The sequence below is a fragment of the Pan troglodytes genome, chromosome 23 (assembly GCF_028858775.2).
Source record: "Pan troglodytes isolate AG18354 chromosome 23, NHGRI_mPanTro3-v2.0_pri, whole genome shotgun sequence".
Classification (NCBI taxonomy): domain Eukaryota; kingdom Metazoa; phylum Chordata; class Mammalia; order Primates; family Hominidae; genus Pan; species Pan troglodytes.
In genome coordinates this window covers 11,504,863-11,528,878 of record NC_086016.1, presented here as the reverse complement: position 1 = coordinate 11,528,878, position 24,016 = coordinate 11,504,863, and the positions used below count along the sequence as shown (strand labels likewise).

General features: G+C 36.1%; 1 pseudogene; it reads right to left on the bottom strand.

Moving 5' to 3' along the window:
- Window positions 1-933: 933 nt before the first annotated feature.
- LOC129138564 (protein FRG1-like) lies at window positions 934-24,016 on the bottom strand (annotated as a pseudogene).

Here is a 24,016-nt window from a genome sequence, read left to right as displayed (position 1 = left end):
TTATTTTAAATCTGTAACTTCTGTTGTCAAGATCTGTAATCAGTTCTGCTCGCTGGACTGGGGACAGGAACCAAGGGAACATGAGGGTGAACGGGTTGACATGGAGTCCAGGAACACACTGTGCCTACAGGCAGAATGTTGTTCCAGGAAAGCCAGTCAGCAGGCAGATGGTCTCAGATACCAAGCTAGTGTTGGGAAGCAAGATTCAGTCTCTTGAAGGTGGTGTTCCTCATTCTGTGGTTTGTATCAATTGCTTCAGAATGACCTGGAGTACTTGTTAAAATGCAAAGTTTGAGCCCAATCCTAGACCTCCTAAGCCTGCATCTCTACGGATGGGTCTCAGTAGTTGATATTGGAAATGTGCATGTCCCTAGGAGATGCTTATGCATATAGATTTGAACTGTTGTGTTTTAGGGTTAGGGAGCTGGCAAAAGCAAGGAATAGACCAAGCCCTTGGGTGGGAAGGCTCCATAACCTTGGCACTGTTAGCATTCTGAGCGGAACAGGATTCTGCCACATGCTTCTCAGCATCCCTAGCCTCTACTCTCTAACACCGTATTCCAGTTGTGAAAACAAAAATGTCCCATGGGAGGCAAAATAGTCACCAGTTGGGAACTGGAACCACTGCTTTGTGGGATCAGAGTGGTTACTTTGTTCCCAATCCAAGGATCAGAACACACGATGAGAGAAAGTCCAGCTATTGGAACTGGAGTGCCAAGTTGGAGCTAGACCTACAACAAAAGCTCCAAAAGCTCCTTTACAGAGCTGATCCCATGCCTCAGCTACCTAGCTTGTACAGATGCCATGTAACTCTAGATTTGGTGACAGAAGGAATTTAAAGGCTAGAACTAGATAGGGTCTTTCAGGTTAGGCCAGCACACAATGTGGAATTTTGACATCATCCAGATGCTTGAATCAACCTCAGTCCTGAGGCAGAATTTCCTGTGGCATCTGATACACAGCCTGGATTTGGAGCACTCACTGGGATTAGAGGCCACGGGAATATTGTGTTTAGGAACTCTGAAAGAGACAGGCTTCAACAAAGCAGACCTAAGCAACACGTAGCATCTGAACTTCTTTATCAGCTTCCATTCCAGCCCATGAGGACAAAAGCATCACATACATATCCACTGTGGCAAACCTGTCCTCAGTAGGGAGTTTCCCCAGTACTACTCTCCTCTCTGTTCTGAGCCTACTTGCTCCTTTGTAATGTTTCCACTTTCTGTCCCACTCCCTAATAGATGATTTGTCCTCTTTGTCCAGCCCCCTAGTTCTGATATTTGGATTGTCTGTGATCTGGGTAGTACTTAGGAGGTAGAATCAAAGCCTTGTTGATTGGATTGGGAGTTTCTAACTTCCTATTAAAGGCACTGATTAAGCATCTATTGTATAAAGTAAAGTAAGATTATGATCCAGTAAGAAAGATTCCACAAGTAGAGCAGGAAGAATTGGTTTCTAGTACACTTCATGCTTCAGGACTGGAAATCCAGAAAAAAATTCTGTGGTACGTTAAGTGTTTACTGTAAGTTTCATTTCCATGTGAAAAACTGTAGTTAGCTAAAAAGTACATCCATGAAGAATCCTGATTAAACTTGTTTAATCCTGGTTAAACTAGCTACTAGCTAAACAATAAGTTCACAACAACTCAATAACTCTGTAAAAGCATCTCCTCTGAATATTTTATTTAGAAAAAAACACAAAAAGATAAGGCAGAAACAAAAATCCCAGTCATTTGCAGTATCTGTCGGCTTTCAATTTGGTTCTCTTGTTTAAATAAAGAAAAATAGTAAAATTAATCTATGTAAAACATGTCATGTATATTCAACTGCTACTAAATATAAAAAGCTTTAAAACTGCGTGTTCAATTTTGGTTAGTGTATTACCACAACACTTATATTAATTATGTATACTTTTAAATTTGATTTCTATAAAAAATGGATTCTAATCTTATAAAAGTTATTTCCTAATATTCAATAAATGTTGCCTAAGGGCTTTTTCATTCCAAATAGCAATTTTAATTATTCCAGAATTTAAGGGTGCTCTAAATTTCCATTTAACAGGGTGAGAATGCTGTATTATTACAAGTGAAAAAAGTTACAGGACATAGAGCTTATTCTGTTTTAGACTCCACAACCTGATTATATTTTATATCCTCTTCTTGATTTCTCACAACTAGATACATATTCATTTGCTCAGCTGGAAAAAATTCTTAACATTATTTACTGACTTTAGGTATGAACTCTACCAGCTAGTTAACAGGAAATATGTAATTAAACATTGCCTTCATCAAGTAATGTAAAAAAAGGGTAAGAGTAACTTTCCAACATAGGACTTGAATGAGCAGCTGGTGATTATCAAAATCTGGCACTTAATTGATTTATACTTGTACCCTCACAGCTAAACGTCTCTACCTGTTTTTCTATGTTGTAAATCTAGGACATCACTTATCTACATAGGAAGAGTAATAAATATTAATAATGTGCTATGATAAACATCCTGCACTCTTCCAAATCTTACAATAAAACTGCTTCAATTTCACTTGTTTAGCTTTTATACTCAGTTTTTTAGTTGATCTATGCTTATTTTAAGGAACCTGAACTACTCTAACAGAATCCACATAATTTTTATATTAGTCAAACTGCTTCTTTCTAACTCTGGTTCTAAAAGTTATAAAAAGATAATGATAAATTTATCAAGTAGATACAGTCAAACCTGAATTTCTTAAAGTATATACTTAGAATTGGTTATAATTTTTAGATATTCTTTCTTGACAGTCTTTTCCCAAACTCATGATGTCCTCTCTAGGTAATATTACCACACTCATAAATTAGAAATAAAGACAAAAATTTGAAAACTACAGTAATTTAAGAGAATGTAGGTTTTCTATATGCCATTTCTATTGGCTACTGAAAATAGTGGAAATAAGTAAATAGCTACCTGTCCAGAAGCGTCTCATGCAAAAATCCATCTTTCTGAGCCTTTTTAAGAATTTTACTGTCTTCTTTACTTATTTTAAGTTTGTGGTCTTGGAAGCTCTGAAATTTCTTTCTGCAAAGAAAATGTCTTCATTGAAAAATACCTCAAACTCTGATTATACATATTTACTATTAAATTTATAAACACTGTTAATTTCTTTTTCACTTATTAAAAAAGTTTAATTGTAGGCCAGGCGCAGTGGCTCATGCCTGCAATCCCAGCACTTTGGGAGGCCAAGGCAGGCAGATCACTCGAGGTCAGGAGTTCGAGAACAGCCTGGTCAACATGGTGAAACCCCGTCTCTACTAAAAATACAAAAATTAGCAGAGTGTAGCGGTGCGTGCCTGTAGTCCCAGCTACTCGGGAGGCTGAGGCAGTAGAATCACATGAACCTGGGAGGCGGAGGTTGTGATGAGCCGAGATCGTGGCACTGCACTCCAGTCTGGGGGACAGAGCGAGACTCCGTCTTGGGGGAGAAAAAAAAAGTCTAATTATATTTTTTAAATAAGCTGGAGCTTTTGAACAACAAAGATGATCTTCGTGACCTCTCAAGAGGAGGGCCACTCATTGACTGGGTAGCAGAAGGCCCCACTTCTATTAGGGCATGCTGTCTGGAGTCCCGTGTCCTGGTCATAGCACAGCCTTTGACAGGCATTACGCCCATTCTATGAATGAATACAGAGATTGACTAACCTGAGTGACTAGCTTTGGGAGCTGGTAGGATGATTAGGAAAACTGAACCCTCAAGAAAAGAAAAGCATTTAGCTCAGTGCTCTGTCCCAGAGGCTACATTGTGTTGCCTCTTCTTGACCATCAGTTTTCATTTTTTCAGACAGGGTCTTGCTCTGTCACCCAGGCTGGAATGCTGTGGTGATCAGAGCTCACTGCAGCCTTGAACTCCTGGGCTCAAACAATCCTCCTGTCTCAGCCTCCCGGGTAGCTGGGCCTACAGGCGTGCCTCACCATACCCAGCTAATTAGGTAATTTATTTTGAAAGCACTTTGAGAAGCACTTCACTGTCAAATCTGTAGGTCTAAAAGGAAAAGCATACATACACATAACTGATTTCACCTTGTTTTACATTTCATTTGTCTTCTTCTGGAATGTCATCTTTTTTCTTGGTTTCTCTTTCAGCACAGGATCTAATCTAGATATTTGAAAAGAGAATCCAATGGGTTATATGTTTATCTTCCATCTTCCCCACTTTACGTATCACATAAGAACATTCGAGATGATTTCTTATGCAGAAGAAAAAATTAACTGAGCAACTATATTCAGAAAAAGACAGGTTCTGGCTATGTGTTTTTACTTCATATATATAATCTATATGAGTAAGTGCTATCACATGCTTCCTCCAGAGCCCTTGTGTCAGAAACACTACAGACAAAATTATTTCAGAAACATTTTACACATCAGATCCTGTTAGGCAGTAAAGCAATCATTAACTAATTTAATTTTGTCCTCCAAGTCAATACACTAGGATCAAATTATCCCTAGTAGACAAGTGTTCATTTGATCAGATTGAAAGCTTAATAGCTATTTTAGATTGCACAGACTATTACCAAAGTATTAAAACGTTTAACATTACACAACTTGTTTTTAATTAATTGGAACCCACCTATTTTACTAGCTTCTTATATCCTCCTAAGTTTGGATAGATGCTTACTATCACATGTCATAAGTTAATTGATCTGCATTCAACAATTAGGATCGCCCACAGAACAGGCAATTGGCAATGGTAAGGACTCATGTCTCCTAAGGGATCTCTGTGGCCAGAGTCCAGTTCCAGGGCTGCTTAGAAAGTGATGACAAATAACGTGTTTGTGCCAATGACATCTTTGTGACAGTTTTGATTAGAGGGGTCCCAGACCTGAAAACATTCCCTGCTAGGGCCTATAGCACAATGCTACCTTTAGTAAGAGGGATCTGTGTTCTGGTAGATAAGGCAAGGTCATAAAGGTGAAGGGCTGACAGAGATTAGGAGGTCCTGCAATTAAATGGTACGAAAAGAGTCCTAAATAATCACTGTTCAGAGCTTCCAAGTACTTGACTAACCAAAGAGATCCAGAAAACTTTGTATTTCATCTGAAAATTGCTTTAAATAGTGAAAAACTCAATCTTTGTGTAAGTATCATTGTATCTTTGTATAAGTGCAAAGCACTGCACATATATTTGCAATTGTTGCCTTCAATAACACTTTTGTGATGATATCCAAATGAAAAATAATTTAAACATGATACAATAAAATATAAATAAATAAAATTAAATGTAAGTCACAAACCAATCTGCATTTCCTCAGTGACCTGTTTCCTGAGAAGCAATGTGCTATGAAATACTGAGACTGGCCTCTGGAGTCAGCTGGGCCTGGGTACACATCCTCTCTTACCACACCTTGAAATCACTGTGATTTCCATGAACTGACTGACAAAAACCACGAGGATGTAAGGAGGTTCAGAGGCTGTCTTACTGTCTGTAAGGCTGAGCTCACATCCACCTCACAGGAGCATTATGGAAATTCAAGACTACAACGCATGTGCCGGATGCATGCAACGAAAAAATATAACACTTCACTTCTTTAACTGTAAGAAAATTCCTACATTTTAGATTGAAATTGTTTGAGCTTTAGATTTGAAATTATCTGAAATCAAGACTATTCTAAAAAGAAAATCAAACATATGACCGGAAATCTAACATGAAGCACATACAGAGAATTGATAGATGCTTTTAAATTACACTGGTAGTAGAGAAAAATGTAACATAAATTTTTATGCTCTGATTATAAGAACGAAGGGCATTTTAGAAAAGGCATTTGCCCCCTCTCTGAGAGCCTTCCACTCTGGCCCCCACAATGCCTGACAGAGCAAATCTGGGTCAGACTGGATGCAACCTATGATTCCCAACAGAGACAAAGCAGATTCAGGATGCTCAGTACTGCGATGGAATGCCAAGACACAGAAAAACCATGTGTCAAGAAGGGGGGAGTTATTCTTTAGACACATCCTGGTATATGTTTATCATTAAAGATCAGTGGCTTTTGTGAGTCTAAAAAATTAAGCCTTAAATGTTTTCATCAAATTCCATTTAACTACCTGATTTATCTAGGTTATATTAACAGTATTATTTAGAATTTCACCTTGATATGAAGATGTCTGTGTAACTTTTACGATGTAAAACAAAGAGTAGGATTAGGGAGGGCACAGGCCACTGGTGCAATGCATAACGCGTCTGACTACAGATGAGGGAATTTAGCCTGGAATAAGGAATTTTTATTTCCAGCTTAGTGATGCACACAAATTTTAAAAATAAAATAAAAATCATGTTTTATGTGATTCATGTTTCTCCTAATGCAAAGAAGATGGGTACTATTAATAAAAATATTTTTAAAATGTAAGGGCTAAGGCCCCAGAAGTTCTGCTATGATTTTTTACGTTTCATAGAGTGATTATCATCACAGAAGCTCAAGCATTACATAAATACAAACGTGTATACCCCGACCTGGTAATTCTGCTTCTGGAAATTTATCTTCAGGTCCACCCGCACATCTACAAATTGATGCATATTCAATGTTATGTACTGCAGCAGTGTTTATAAGAGCAAAAGACTGGAAACAGCCTAAATTTCCATCTACAAAAGACTAAATAAATAAAGGTACATCCCTAAAATGGAATATTATGTGGCTGTTAAAAAAGAGAGAGAGAGAAAGAGAGGAGAAGCAAGAAAAAGAGAAAACTTTCTACATTCAAACTAATAGTAGAAAACTCTCCAAGATACAATTTTAAGGAAAAAAAATCAAAGTCGAGAAGACTATAGAGGAGACTGCCTTTAGTGTAAGACAGTTGAAAATTATAAATATATTCATATGTTTATAAAGAAATTTTAGGAGGCTATAAAAAAACAAAACAAAGGGAAAGAGGAACAGGAGCTGGGACACAGGTGAGTAAGATGCATAGCAGGCATATGTCTTCATCTTCGTATGCTTTTATTTAAAAATGTTGGACCACATGTACATGTTATCTATTTTAAAAATTAGATTTTAAAATACAAGCAAGAAAACAAGAAAATGAAAGCATGAAAAGAGCATGTGGAACTACCAGAAAAAGATACTAATCCATGGAGATAATGGCAAGGTAGCTCCTAGATACACTGATTTCTCTACCACATTGTATAAACAAGCCATCAACTATGGGATTTATAATTAAAAATGAGTCTATCTGATATACCACATTATAAAAAGCTATTAAGTAAATCTTTAAAGTGACAGTAAATGATGACTTAACATTTTAAAGAGATACAGTCACATCGCATGTGTGAATGCAGTCATCTGTATAAAATGTCATCATTACCTTGATCATTTCTTCTTCTGCTGTTTTACTTTTTGCTTCTATGTCCCCTGCTTCATTGCATCTAATAAAGCAGCTATTTGAGGCCAACAAAGCCATTTTCCCCTAAGTGCAACAAAATAATGAAATAGCCATGAGGATACTTCTTGTAGAAGAAACATTAAGTGTTTAGACTGAATTAATTTTTCCTCCCTGATTTAAAAATCAGAGAAAAAAACTTAGAGAAAAACCTGAAAAATATAATACAAGAACATATAGAAAAGGAAACCAAAATCACCTTTCATTTTGCTATTCGAAGATTACCACAATAAATATTTGTAGTGTATCTTCCTAGTAGGACTAAATTCTAATTACATGAGGTAGGATTGCTTCCTTTCTAAAAGATCTAATGAAGATAAAACTGATTTAGTTCTGTTTGAAAAATTAACTTTAAAGACAAGAACATAATTATGAATGCATACTTTATTCAAATATTAGCATTTTAAGTAAAATTTATTTTCTTCACAATTAGAAAACATGAAAAGGCATATACAATGCCTTTGGTGTTTTGAATTTAAGAATCAATGTCTGAGGGACTTTTGTGTGTGAAAATAAATATTCATATACATTTTCATTTGTTTAATGTTTGATGTATTACACTGCTTTCTATTAAACAAAACTTTAAAAATTGATTTTCTTGCGTATCTAAATCTGGGTTATAAATTTGGTTAGCTTAACTCCCGTAACAAATATATTGTTTATTTATAACTTGTATTTGGTTGATTCTTTTGGAAAACTTGGAATACAATAACATTTAGACAAAATATTTATAAATACAATGATTACAAAATATGTTAACCTTACATCACATCCAGTTAAAAACGTGCTGATAACATGGATTTAATTTCTTAGTTAAGTCACAAGAGCTGGGTGGTCTCTCATCGCGATGGCTCCCGGTGAGCCCTGGAACATGGCGGTGTGGTCCAAGGTGATTTAAACCTGTGCCACAGATTATTCAGCTGAGTCCTTTTTGCAATAGAGTTTTAAGACCCTCTTTCATTTAAATTTAAATTTTTGAAACTTAGTGTCCTTCCTAAAAATAAAATGAAATGAACTTTCCTAAAGTGTGGTATTATTAGTACTATCTAAGTCATCATCCTGGCCTTATGAAATATTGGCATTTTCTACTGGTGTAACTTTTATTAGAAGCATCTCATCATAACTAGTAGGATCATCTCAAAGGGGTTGCAACACATTAGCAGGTAATGAAATCAATGTAGTGTTTCCTGAACAGTACTGGGTGGGTGGGGGGGGGAAAGAATACACACAGACACACAGAGGAAGGGGTAAAAGAGAATAAGAAATATCAAGATGCATAACACATGGATAAGTAAGTATTGTTAAGTACAACTCTTGCTTCAGTTACACATATGTGTGTGCTGGGCTGCAATGTAAAAATGCATTTCTCAATGGATTGGGTCAAAATGGTTTTCAAGTCACTGACTTATGATTTTATCCTAGGGGATGAGGAAATTAGTGTAAGTGATTACCACTTTCTGGTGGGATGTTTGTTTAATCTGTCATTTTAGAAAACACTGCTGAGTTCCTATTTTCAGTTCATTATTGTATACTGCCAAAGCTGCTACTCAAAGGCTGAGCTTATCTTCTATTTGCTTGTTCTGCGTGGTGCCCATTGGTCCTTACTGTTTTTGATACAGTTATCTACTTTTTAAAGACAGTTTAGCACTCACATATTTTTGTTCAATATTTACTTCTCACATAGAAAAAGGAAATTATGTATTCTGTATCAACAAAGATTTAACAAAACATCCATATACTACAACTGTCTACTTACTAAAATTAAGAATTAGTATATTATCTTTTTTCTTCTTATATTAAACTATCTTTTCATACACTATTTTAAGCTTATGAACTGGAAATCTTTTAGAGATAATTTACTTCAATGAACTCTAATTATTTAGATTTTATACGCAAATTGTCACAACTTGGTCTTAGCTAGCTCCACTGTTTGCTTACAGTCTGTAATGTTTCTGAAAGCATCCATGATTTCTGCTACAAAGAAGATACTTAGGAACTATTCTGTTTTCCTACTCTGTGACCTAAAATTGACTGGTTCTTCAATGGAAATGAGATATATATCTAGGCACTAAGGGTATACGAAATAATTGTGGGCAAAAGTACTAATGCTATTTTTGTTGCACTACATTTTGAAATCTCTTTAAGGCTCTATGTTCTGATTTATTCCAATTTAATGTATTATACTATTGCATCCTACTTTTTCTTTTTAAATATATTATGATTGACTGTTACAGACTTTCTGTTAAACTGACAGGAAGTTTTTATAAACAATAACAGCACTTACATTTTGAAAGACTGTTTCCCATTGTTCTCTTGGTCCAATTGCATCTGAACGCCCAACAACAAGTTCATCTGAATTTATACCAAGATATTTTCCATAGCCAGATTTCAGGGTGATTCTGTACATTAATAAGATAAATAAAAGTTAAAAACTGAGAGAAAATTAATTATAGGACACCAAAACAGGACATGTGTATGTGGGTGTGTACATATCTAAAATTTCAGACTGGACATATTCCAAGTGTTCAAAAGATGCATGTGGCTGAGTGGTGACTCACTCCTGTAATCTCTGTGCTTTGGGAAGGCAATGGGAGGATTGCTTGAGGCAAGAAGTTCAAGATCAGCCTGGACAACATAGTGAGACCCCATCTCTACAAAAAATTTAAAAAGTTAGCTGGGCATGGTGGTGTGAGCATGTAATACCAGCTACTTGGGAGGCTGATGCAGGAGGAGTGCTTGAGCCCAGAAATTTGAGGTTATAGTGAGCTATGATCACACCACTGCCCTCCAGCCTGGGTGACAGAGTGAGAATCTGTGCCTTCAAAAAAAAAAAAAAAAGCTACATGTGACTAGTTGTTGCCATATTGGACAGTGCAGTTTTAAATTTAGTTTTATATTTTGCTTTTTTAATATAAACATTGTGCCTTATATATTACATAACAAATATTTTCAAAACTCATCATTCTTTAATTATACCTCTTTAGTTATAAACTTCAATAATAAATTCTAAAACTTTATGTCATCAAACTGTTTTCCAGAAAATGCTGCTTCCATTTACATTCTTACCTCAAATTAACAGAATATGTTTTGTATCATGGATTTTTTTTTTAAACATTATGACTCTAAAAAATACTTGAAAACCTGATATGGAAAAAAACAGTACCCTATTAATTTGCATTTTAGTAGCTAACTAGAATAACAATTGTTTTTGTTTTCCTTTCCTTTTTAGTTTTTAGATTATCTGGTAATGTCCCTTGTCCATTTTTCTATTCAGATCTGATTGTTTGCAATTTTCCTACTGGGGTCTTCAGTGCTATGAATTCTATACAAGATACATATGAAGATTAAGAACTCACTGCCTACTAAGATTGTTGCAAATATTTTCCTCATTTGTCAGTTAATTTTCTTTATAATCCTTTTTTGTTTATAATTGTAAAGCAGTTTAAAACTATTTAATTTTTTCTTCCTCTGCTTTTCTTCTTTGTCTTTCACCCTACTTATCAGATTTTCAAAGAAAGTATAGAAATAATCATCTTAATGTGATTTTTTAAAATTATGATTTCTTTTACCTTACCAACAATCTCCTCGGATGCCAGAATTGACTTCTACTCCTTTATATGTTAATGATTATATAACAGAAATCATTATCATGTTGATGTAACCAATTACTAAAATATGTAAATTCACTTTCAGTATCTTTTACCCAAAGAATCATTTTATACTTCTGCACAAGGTGAGAATAAAAAAGGTTACTTTATAAAATGACTGTAAAAATAGTGAGTAAAAATATTCTTTTGGTCGTTATGATGCTGTAACATTCTCTGCTGGTTTCAACAATATTCCTTTTTTTAGTCTTCCTGTTTCTCTTTAGACTTCCAAACAGTGAGTTTAAATATCATAGCAACAGTGAACCAGGTTTTGTACTATTTGATTTATTTTTTAATCTATCTTATTTGGTGTGTGAAGTTATTAATCTTCATTTTTTAACTTACATATCTTTTTTCCAGCCTAGCATTATACATTGATAGGAAATCCATTAAAAGTTGATCACAAAATCTACTTTTCAAAAAAGCTATTTCATTTTTTATATCAAAATTACCGTGGGCTTAAGACAGATACTAAAATTTTTAATGAATACAATTAAATTTTTAAAATAACTGGTTACTAATTATATTACAACATAAGCTCACCTGGAATCAGATAATTTGACAGCTGTAAACTGCTCTGGAGGACTAAGGCCCTCATCAACTATTGGAGAAAAAACATTTGAAAATAAATTTGACATTTGCTATAAATATAAAGACATTATTTTGCTTTAAAAAATGTGGCTATTTTCTTCTGCAATTAAATGTAAGAATATTCAGATATACTGATGTCACTGTAATACTGTATCTTTGGAATCAAGATCTATTTTACCTTCTTTTAACTACAGTGCTAATTTTATACACTGAGTAAGACAGGGTGATATAATGCTTATTTAACAACTTTCGAGATAGCTTCTCTTTATGTTTTAAAATACAGTCATAAATAAGCACTTATTTAAAAAAGCTAAATGCTTTCATTTATTCAATGGATGGCCTTGCTGACCAAATGATACTGCTTTTTATCTTCTAATTATTTCGTATCTCATTAGTGCTTCCTCTAATGGGCTAAAGAAAATGAAGAAACTTCAAATTGTTAAATGCACCCAGGTTAGTTTTGGTAATAGGTCTGAATGAAAAAGAAATTCACACATGTTTGACTCAAATAGGTTTTCTTTTTTCTTTCCACTTACTATTTTAATTATTCATATTGTTTTGATTTCCAAAGATACTCTTCTGGAACAATACGGAATGTTTTCCAATGCTTATATTAGAAAAAGGGACTTGCCAATGGCTGGTAAATATTAAGGAATTAAAAAAAAAAATGGAAAAGTCAAATGCAATGGTTCCATTCCTTTGGAAAATGTTTGAGACTAGTTAGAGTTTGGCCTAAGTGAATGAATGTCCTAAAATCTACACTTGTGGCAGGATCTTCCCTTCCAGACACAAACCTTCTTTGTGTGGAGCTCCCAGGGTAAAAAGACCATTGTCAAGTGCATGTATATAGGTTCCCTCATCCATTTCAATGGCTATGGTTCCTGAAATTTCACCAAAGTTTGTTACTGTCCGCCAGATTCCTAAAAAATAAAATTGATATTTCAACTTTATATCTTAGTTTTGACACAGAGTTCTTTGTTATTATAACTTAGTTTTAAAAACTTTTTATTTGGCAGTCGTAAGAAATAATATGAAGATCTCACATATCCTTTACTTGCTTTGTCTCAATGATGACATCTTGCGTAAGTATCATACACTTTTAGAATCAGGAAACTGACACTGATATAATCCATGAAGCTTATTCAGATTTCACCAGTTTTACATGTACTTGTTTGCATGTATGTGCACAGATTCATGTGACTACCAGCACAGTCAGGATTAGGTTTTTAAAATACATAATAGCAACATACAGCCAGGCATGGGGGTGCATGCCTGTAATCCCAGCTACTCGGGGAGCTGTGAAAGGGGATCACTTGAGCCCAGGAGTTCAAGGTTATAGTGAGCTATGATCACACCACTGTACTCTAGCCTGAGTGACAGAGCAAGGTCCTGTCTCAAAAAAAGACCAAAACAAAACAAAAGGCAACATGTGAAGGTACAAAGTGATATATGGAGAACGGTCTCTCTCATGATAGACCCCAGCCTCTATTCATGCCTGCTTTCCAGAGGCAATGCCTATCATAATGCTTCTTAAAAATGCCTCTACAGGAAGACTTTCTAGCATAGTAATCTTTTTTGTTTGTTTGTTTGTTTTTGTTTTAGACGGAGTCTCGCTCTGTCGCCCAGGCTGGAGTGCAGTGACGCGATCTTGGCTCACTGCGACCTCCACCTCCTGGGTTCAAACAATTCTCTGCCTCAGCTTCCTGAGTAGCTGGGGTTAAAAGAGCCTGCCACCATGCCCGAAAAATTTTTTTGTGTGTTTTTAGTTAGAGACAGGGTTTCACCACATTGGCCAGGCTGATCTTGAACACCTGACCTCATGATCCACCCGCCTCTGCCTCCCAAAGTGCTGGGATTACAGGTGTGAGCCACCGCACCCGGCCAGTAGTCTTAACTATGATTTTAGATTGAAAGCAAAATGAGCAGAATCTATGTCTATGTATACTAATTTCCAATTTGCCAATAGAAATGTTAGACTCTAGCAACAATTATTTTAGCAGTTGTTATAAAAGTTTATATCTTAATGTTAAAAAATATCCTCAAACCTCTTCCTAAATTGTACTTTAACTAGAGTAGAAATGAGTCAATCATTAACTGGATATGACATATTAAGGAATTCTTGTTAATTTTACAAGGTCTGATAATGACATAGTATAATATATAGAAGTAAAGAACAAAACATGTGATGAGAGAAAGACATACCACGTTAAGAAATGTACATTTATGTACTTATGGGTAAAATGATGTAATATCTGTGATTTTACTTAAAATTTTATAGGAAAAAATGTGTGTGGGGGTGTGCATGTAAATGAAACGAGATTGGCAAAATATTGATAATTAATGCTAGGGCCTAGACACATGGGGGACTCATTATATTCTTCTACGTATGGATTAGTTGGGATATTTCCATAATAAAAAGGTTTTAAAGATTCAGTTAATTCCACTGCACAAAATTTTCTATTCAACTAAACATTTCATGCTTTTCATAATCAATTTTAAAATACATAAAATTTTAGCTAAAATGAAGTTGGACCCTTATCTAACACCAAATACAAAAAGTAACCTAAAATAGACCAAAGACCTAAATGTAAGAGCTAAAGTTAGAAAACTTTTAGAAGGAAATGGGAAAAGCTTCACGATAATGAATTTGGCAATGATTTCTTATATAGAACATCAAAGGCACAGGCAACAAAAGAAAACACAGACAAACTGGACTTCATCAGAATTAAAAACTTTTGTGCATCAAGAACCACTGTCAACAAGAGTAAAAGGCAACCCAGAGAATGGAGAAAATATTTGTAAGCTACATACATTATAAGGAATTAATATCCAGACTATACAGAGAACTCCAAAAAGACAAATACCACAATTCAAAACTGGGCAAAGGATATACACGGGCGTTGCTCCAAAGATGATATACAAATGGCCAATAAGCACTCTAAAAGATGCTCAACATCACTAGTCACTAGGGAAATATAAATCAAAACCATAATGCAATACCACTTCACACCCATTAGAATGCTATTATCAAAACAAACAAAAAACAGAAACCAAGAAAACCAGAAAAACAAATGTTGGGCAGGATGTGGAGAAACTGAAACCCTCTGCAATGCTGGTGGGAAGGTAAAATGGTGCATGTATTTAAATGCCACTGAAGTGTACACTTAAAAATAGAAAAACTGGCAAATTCTATATTCTGTATATTTTACCCCCCCACACACACGAAACCAATGGAGAAAAAGAAAATTAATCAAAATTAAAATTTCAGCTAAAGATGATTAGAAAGCAATAAAACTAATGACAATTTAGATGATTGAGTTATAGCTACAATTGTTTTCAGGAAAAGAAATAATGCTTTATTCAGAATCATTACGAACAGTGTTATGATTAGCAAGTCTTTCTTATAAATGTAATAGTTAATAATTTTAAATTAGTTTTATTTTGTATGTTCTATGCCACATTCACCAAGTACACTTAATATTAAATAAAATCATTTAAATACAATATCTCATTAATGTTTTGCAAATGAAGAAGAAATTTCTGGCAGACAAGCTCCTCAAAATTTTCACACTCTGTCCAAGTAGGGAAATGATACAATAACATTACTTATAATATTGTCAACTGAAAAAGAAATTACATTGAGCAGATGCCAGTATTTCTTCTCAATGAGATTTCAAATAATAAGAAAGCTAAACACAGTATCATCAAGAATTAAATGTGAGCATTCTGCCTACTTTCTGCAAGTGGCCTACATTCAACATTTGGAGGTATGCTTATACGTTTAACGACTAAAGTAACATAACATAATACTTAACGGTGCCACTCGGGGGTTTTAGCTGTGAAAAAGCAGTGGATCCTAAGAACAGTGGGCACTGAAGTTGCCTGTCTCTACGTCAGGTGACAGCTCAAGCTGTGTATATGCTGCAGACGCCCGAGCTGAATTTAAGAGAATCCGCTCTAAAACATTATTTGCTATTTAGACACATGCTTAAAGTTATTTCCTTTTAAACCTTAGGCAGATGATGAAATATTCCCGCTGTGTTGTCTCACAATGCATAACAAAGCTTTTCACACATTTTCACATAGTTGAGAATGTTTCCATATGTCTGGCATGCCTGTAATCCAGCACTTTGAGAGGTGGAAGCAGGAGAATCACTTAAGCCCAGGAGTTCAAAATCAGCCTAGGCAACAAAAGGAGACCCCTATCTCTACAAAAAAATTAAGAAATTAGCTGGGTATGGTGGTAAAAGCCTGTGGTCCCAGCTACTCGGGAGTCCGAGGTGAGAGAATTGCTTGAGCCTTGAGCCTACGAGTTCGAGGGTGCACTGAGCCATGATCATGTCACTGCATTCCAGCCTGAGCAACAAAGCAAGAGCCTGTCTCAAAAAAAAACAAAAAACAAAAAACAAAAAACAAAAATGGCCCGATGCACCAGTGTCATGGCTGATAAGATACTACCAGGGCACCATCATTCTAGCATCAAGGCTGTGAGACAGCTCACATCACCTTCTGACTAACCCAGTGCTTCTGTGTTAAGGGCCCCCTTAAATCTCTACCTTCATTATGTTCTTGGCACAAAGGAATGATATATCTTAGATTTGGAAATGGAATTTTCTTCCCCAATCTTACTGTAGTCTAAGTACCCTTCACAGACCTTCTATTAACCCATAGTTTACTTAGCTTTAGTTCCTGGGTAAATCAAATCTGTGTTTTGCAAACTACGATGTTGTAAGTTCAATTGCTTCTGAATCTAGCAGAGCTCAGTGAAACCCTTTGCTTACAGACATGCTCATTTTTATTAATGTCACACATGGTATTCTCCATGTGAAAGACAGAATTTCTTTCATCCTATTTACCAATCCCTTCAGATCCTTGTGAGGAACCAACAGAACAGCTTTAAAAAATTAAAAGGGTTTTTTTCTTTCCCTTCACAAATAGGCACATGCTTACTTATACGGCAAGTTTAGAATATCCACAATGCAAAAGAAGGTGGAAGGACAAGGAGAAAAAGACGCAGAAGGACTTCCTCTTCCAGCCAAGATGGACTTGCCCTCCCACCATGACCAACGAGAAAACTGAAACTGGTTAGAATATTTGAGAAAACTGTTTTCGGGGATTGGAACACAGGCAGAACAGGACTGTGATATTTGAGAACAGGAAAACACAGGAGGCAAATCTCACACACACTTCTGTTTTCTGCCCAATGGCAGTTTCTTGACCACACAGAGAGAGGTAGAGACCTCCAAAAATGAGGCAATGTCACTGTCACTAAGCTGAGAGTCTTGCAGTACTAACATGTTTGGAGTTTATAGAATAAGGTACTGGAGAAGAGAGAACTACATACAGGTGAGGCCTCAAAAGAGAATGCAAAAGTTCTCTGCAGGTCTGGGGCCAAGGGCTGGGGGGAGTGCATACAGCAGGCAGGCTCCACAAGGCCTCTGCAGAGTGGCTGGCACTTCTGAGGGCTGACTGGAGATGCCAGAGATCACACAAATTTGGGACATAGCAGAGTGGAGAGAACTCATCAAGTATACATAGAACATGTGGCTGAGGCCCATGAGGATGAACCTTTCCTAGAGTAAGAGTCACTGTCTAAGTCTACAGGCAAAAACCTAATAAATAAGCACAAACTAACAAAGGCCCAGGCTTGACAGGAGAAAAAGGGTGGCCAAATAATATAACTAGGCATCAAGACATTTAACAGAAATAAAGGTTAAAATGTTATGAAAATGAAAGACTGAATTTATAAGGAAGACTTAACAATCCTAAGTGTGTACACATGACAGCTTCAAAATACTTTAAGCAAAAACTGCTCAAGTAGACAGATCTAGAATTACAGCTGGCGATTTTAACATAACTCTCAATACATTGTAGGATGAGTAAAAAATCAGTAAGGACACAGAAGATGTGCATAGTCACAAGCTCCACCAGTTGATCTAACTGACATCTAAAGAACACTGAACCACCGGGCGCCACGGCTCATGCCCGTAATCCCAGCACTTTGAGAGCGAGGCGGGCGGATCGCCTGAGGTCAGGAGTTTGAGACCAGCTTGGCCAACGTGGTGAAACCCTGCCTCTATTAAAAATAAAAAAAAAAATTAGCCAGGCATGGTGGCAGGTGCCTGTAATTCCAGCTCCTCCAGAGGCTGAGGCAGGAGAATCACTTGAACCTGGGAGGCAGAGGCTGCAGTGAGCCGAGATCGCACCACTGCACTCCAGCCTGCTGGGCAACAGAGCGAGACTTCATCTCCAAAAAAAAAACCAAAAACAAAAACAAAAAAACCCTGAACCAACATCTGCAGAATACACATTCTTTTCAAGTGTACATGGAAATTCACTAAGAAAGTATGTTCTCCAACTATATTATAAATGAATTAGAAATCAGCAACAATAACATACCTATAATATCTCTATGTAGTAGAAATTAAAAAACAATACACTTTTAAATAACTCAAGCATCCATGAAAAGAAAAATCACAAGGAAAACTAGATGATATTTTGAATGGAATGAAAATGAAAGCAAAATGTGTTGACTACAACTAAAACTAACGTGGAATGAAGAGATCTAACTCTCTTCTTAAGAAGCAATAAAACAAGAGCAAAGTAAACTGAAAATAAGTTAAAGGGAGGAAAAAAAAGACTGAAAATAAATGAAATAAAAAATGAAAAAAAGAGAAAATAAGTAATACTGAAACAGGCTTGTCCAACCTGAGGGCTGCATGTGGCCCAGGCCAGGTTTGAATGCAGCCCAATACAAATTCATAAACTTTCTTGAAACATTATGAGATGTTTTTTCCTTATTTATTTATTTTTTTTTTTGGCTCATCAGCTTATCGTTAGTGTATTCTATGTGTGGCCCAAGACAATTCTCCTTCCACTGTGGCCCAGGGAACCTAAAAGATTGAATACCCCTGTACTAAAAGATCATTAATGATCTAAAATAAGTGATCTTATAAAGAATTGATAAACCTCCAGCTAGACTGATCCAGGAAAAAATAGAAAAAAAAACAAATTACCAATATGAAGAGACTGCAATACAGATTAGATTCTACGGATATTAAAAGGATATTAAAGGAATATTCTGAAAAATTTTATGCCAATAAATCCAACAACTTGGATAAAATGAAATTTTCCTAAAAGACACAAATTACCAAAACTGACAACAGAAAAATCTGAAAATATCTCTTAAAAAATCTTAATTCTCCCACAAAAAACTAAAACCAAACCAAACAAAACCCTCTAGGTTCAGATGACTTCACTGGTAAATCCTATCAAACATGTAAAGAAGAAATCATACCGATCTTACACAGCTATTTCCAAAAACAGGGAAGGAGACAGCACTTCCCATCTAATTTTATGACACCCAATATCACCTTGACACTAAAATCAAATAAAGACATTACAAGAAAAGGATACAAAAGTCCAATATCTCCCATCAACACCAATATAGAAATCTTAAAAAAAAACAAAAAAAAAAAACCTGGAAATCAACTCTAGCAATATCCCAAAGGACAACGCACCACAACCAGGTGGGGTTTATCTCAGGGATGTAAAGTTAGTGTAAAAGTTGAAAATGAAACCAATGTTATTCATTGGCAGAATGAAGAAAGTTGTATAATCATCTCAACAGATACAGAAAGAGACATTTGACAGCATTAAACATCGTTATGATAAAAACTGCGAGAAACAAAGTTTAAAAGGAATGTCCTCATTTTGATAAAGGTTTTCTCTGCAGATCCTACAGACATACCATATGGTGGACCACTGAAAGCTTTCTGCCTAAGCTTGCAAACAATGCAATTATGCCCATTCTCGTGACTTCTGTTCAACACTATGGAAGTCCTGGACAGTATAATAAACCAATAAAAAGCAAGACAAGACAAAAGGATTAGAAAGAAAGAAGTAAAACGATAGTCACAGGAAACATAATTGCAAATTTCTTAGTTTTCTATATAAACAAACCACTAGAAGTAATAAGTGAAACAGACTTATCAGACTACAAAGTCACTATACAAAAATCAATTGCATATCTACATACTGACAGCAAACAACTGGAAAATCAAATTCAAAAGTTCTACTGACAGTAGTGTAAAATTATAAAATACTTAAGAATAAATTTTTAAACAGGCATGCAAGACTGCTACATTGAAAATTATGAAATATTGAGGCCCAATATTAAGATGTTGATTATCCCCCAAATGATGTGGACTCAATACAATTCTCCGAGAAAATCCAACAGGCTTCACTGTAGAAATTAATAAACTAATAGTAAGTACAAAGTTGGAGGACACACACTACCTGATCTCAAGACTTCATGAAATTATAGCAGTCAAGATAAATATATCAAAAGAAAAACAGACAATCGATAGAACAGAGTCCAGAAATAGACCAATACACAGAAAGTTAATTGACTTTTTATGAAGATACGAAACTGGATTAATGGAAAAAGGAAACACCAGTGGTGCTGGCACAAATGGCTATCAAGATGTTAAAAAAAAAAAAAAAAAGTAAATCTTGAAACCAAACTCACACCATGCCAAAAATTAATTTGAGATTAATGACAGATTTAATGTAAAAACTAAAACTATGATGCCTCTAAAAGACAATGTAGAATATTTTCCTGACTTTGGGGTAAGCAAAGATCTCTTAGATCAAAGAGATAAGGCAGTAACCATAAAAGAAAAAAAATAAACTAAGCTTTATAAACATTAAAAGCTTCTGACCATCCTGGCTAAAATGGTGAAACCCTATCGCTACTAAAAACACAAAAAATTAGCTGGGCGTGGTGGCAGGTGCCTGTAGTCCCAGCTACTTGGGAGGCTAAGGCAGGAGAATGGCGTGAACCTGGGAGGTGGAGCTTGCAGTGAACCGATATCGTGCCCCTGACCTCCAGCCTGGGTGACAGAACGAGACTCCATCTCAAAAAAAAAAAAAAAAGAAAAAGCTGTCCATCCAAAAACCATTAAGAAACTGAAAAGGTAAAACTCAGACTGGGAGAAAAGACTGATAACACCATCAACTCTTGGCAAGGATGTAACTGGAGAACTAATTCATTCTTGGTGGGAGGATAAAATAGCACAACCACTTTAGAAAATTTTTGACAGTTTCTTATATAGTTAAACATTCACCTATCCTTTGACACAGCAATTCCACATCTACATATCTACCCTAGATATTTACCCTAATTTTAGAATTGTTGATTTGCCATTTCAAAAGCAATGATTCTTCCAGAACATTAGCTTTACATCATTCCATATTTTATATATTTTTTAAGCTAACATAATTTATGAAGATTCAAAATGCAACTTGCCAAGTTTTAAAAGAGAAAAAATAGTATGGAAACAGCTAAATGGAAAACAGGCTGGTTAAGTGTGTTTGGGTCAGTTTATTTCTAGTATCATTTACAGGCTACCCTGATATTGTAATTAAAATTTTCATTCATTTCAGAGTTCACAAAATAATGATTTTTCCTGTGAGGATACTTCGTTTAAGAGACAACTGACTTCTACAACAAAAATGCATACATGTTCAAAGAAAATATCTTGTAAAATATATTTGGTTGAATAATATTTACATTAAGCCTTTAAAATTATGTATCAGAATCTGCGGCTATTAAGCAGTCTAATGGTGCCTATTAAGTCAGAGAGTTGTAATTCTTCTCTCCTGTGCTCTTTTCTGATAATGAAGTAAAGGGATCAGTAGCATATACTGTGCTAAAGAATAAATGGAATTTGCAACTGTAGGTAATATTTAAGCACTTTAAGACAAATATGAATACATCATAAATTTCTAACTAGGAAAATATTTTCAATGAGATCTCAAGAAATGTTAACTTTTTTCAGAATAAAGCACTGAAAACTGACTCACCAACATATCAAGCTGGGTTTCTTCATCTTCTTCTCTTTTTCTCTTCTTATCTTTGCTCTTTTTCTTCTTACTACAGGAAATAATTTATATAGATGAGTTTAAGTATATTGATTTGTGTGATAAATAAATATCGTTAAGATTGAAACTTGGAAGTCTTTTAAGTTGTTTCATTTATAAATTATTGATTTAGGAAGACTTACATTGCTATGCCCTCTTAAATACAGTACTGAGAATTTGCTTCAGGCTTTGTACATATTATGTTAAAGTTCAAAGCAGATTGTAGAGCCACACTGCCAGATTTTAAATCCTGATTCTGTCACTTCTTAGCTCTGCAATTTTTGGAAAAGGTACTGAATCTCTCTGTGAGTCAGTTTCCCCACTTAAAAAATTAGGATAACAACTCTTAAGGCTATTGTGGGGATTAAGAGGTAATATGTATCTTCACACATTGCTGGTGGAAATGTAAAATGGTGCAGCATCTACAGTAAACAGTTTGGGGTTCCTCAAAAAGTTAAAGAGTTACCATATGACCCAGCAATTTTACTCCTAAGTATGTATACCCAAGGGAAATGAAAACATACACCCACAAAAATACTTACATAAGAATATTCACACTCGCATTAGTCACAATAGTCAAAAAGGGGAAACAATCTAAATGTTCATCAACTGATGAATGGATGAACAAAATATTACATCCATACAATGGATTACACTACGCAGCCATAAAAAGGAACAAGTGCTACAACAATTATGGACCTCAAGAATGTTATAAGTGAAAGAAGCCAGATACAAAAGGCCAGATGTTGCATGATTTCTTAGGAAATATTCAGAATAGGCAATTTCACATAGATAGCAGACTAGTGGTTGCCAAGGACTAGGAGAGGGGGAAGATCGGATGTGACTGCTTTAATGGGTAGGAAGAGATTTCATTCTGAGATGATGAAAATGCTGAGCAACTAGACAGTGGTGAACCTCTTGGATATATACTAAAAACCACTGACAGTACAAAAGGGTGAATTTTATAATTATGAATTACATCGCAATAAAAAAATGAAAACCCAAGAGCGATTTGAAAAAAGTTAATGTGCAAAGTGCCTACAACAATTTCTGGTCAGACTGAAAGTGCTATATAAGCATTAATTATGATTATTACGATAATCTTAAGACACTCTTGTCTGCATTTTCATCATAAAGTTTTCAGAAGATAACTCACCACTTCTCACAGGAAATTCACAGAGTAAAAATCTCACATTCATTCAGGATGTACCTGCCATTTATTCTGGCATCTTCATGAGGCCAGACTCCTCGAGAGGGTTCTCAAGGGCAGTGGCTTCAGCTCACTCCTTGATACTTTCTTTCCATCTCGCCTAACAATATCAAAACCTCTGTTTATCACAGAGGCCAGGAGGAAATGCTCAATATTTGTATGTACAGTCAACCTCAGGCAAATCTGCCAGTTAAAAAAGAAGCGGGGATATGAATGCACAGGTATTTTTCTCCTAAAGAGCTAATAAATTACCACTACAACCTCCTCCTCATATTTGGCTCAATTTATTTACTGTATGTATGTTCTCTCATTTAATCCTCACAGTCTTCTAAAGGTATAAAAAATGGTCTGAAAGTATAAATGTGTAAACGGAGGTTCAAAGATACTTGATCTCTTAATGAGTAAATGGAAGTTCAGACATATTGACCAATTTGCCACAAATTACAAAATTAGTAAATGACAGAGTGCAGGTTCCAACCCATATCCCTATCAAAGCCCATATACACCTCAACCACTCTGTGATTCATCCTGGTTTCACTCTACATATTAGCTTAGAAAAAAATTAATAATTTTTCCAGGAAGAGACAATAGAGAAAAGAATAATCCCTAATAAAGGAAGTTATTATAATGAACTACAAGATCAGACTAACACAGACCCACCAGGCAGAGGCCTGGAGAGATGCCTCAGGGGACCCAAACTCGTGGGTACGGGGCCACGGGTCACCCGCCCTTCTATCCTGTTTCCAGGGTCGTCCGCGCGGGAGGCTGCCCCTCTCTGCACAGGCGCCAGGAACCGCGGTCCGGCCTCCGTCCAGCCCAGACAGGGTCAGAGCGAAGCCTGGGAGGCCACGAAGCCGGCTCTCCGCACCACGGCTTCCACCGGATTCGCGGGGGTGGAGTGCGTCCGAAAAGAACTGAGGAGGCTCCCGCCGGAGCTGCAGGACCCAGCTCTTCACCTCGGTTCCCTTGAGCACAAGCTTGGTAGACTTCACATAAGAGTACTAGGCCATGGCTCCGGGAGACTTCTGCGCGGAGAGGCTGAAGCCAGCTCAGGATGAGTATGTGACCTGGAGCAGCACCACGGCGGGGAAGAACAGAAGTGGAGGCGAAGTAAACACTCCCTGACAGCGTACGTCTGTCCAGAACCCGCCTCCGTCTTCACCCAAACGCTGAATGACTGAGATTTCCACTTCCGAGTTTCTGCCGGCGAGCTATGGCGGCTGCAGAGGGCCGAAAGGTGTCCGCACGCA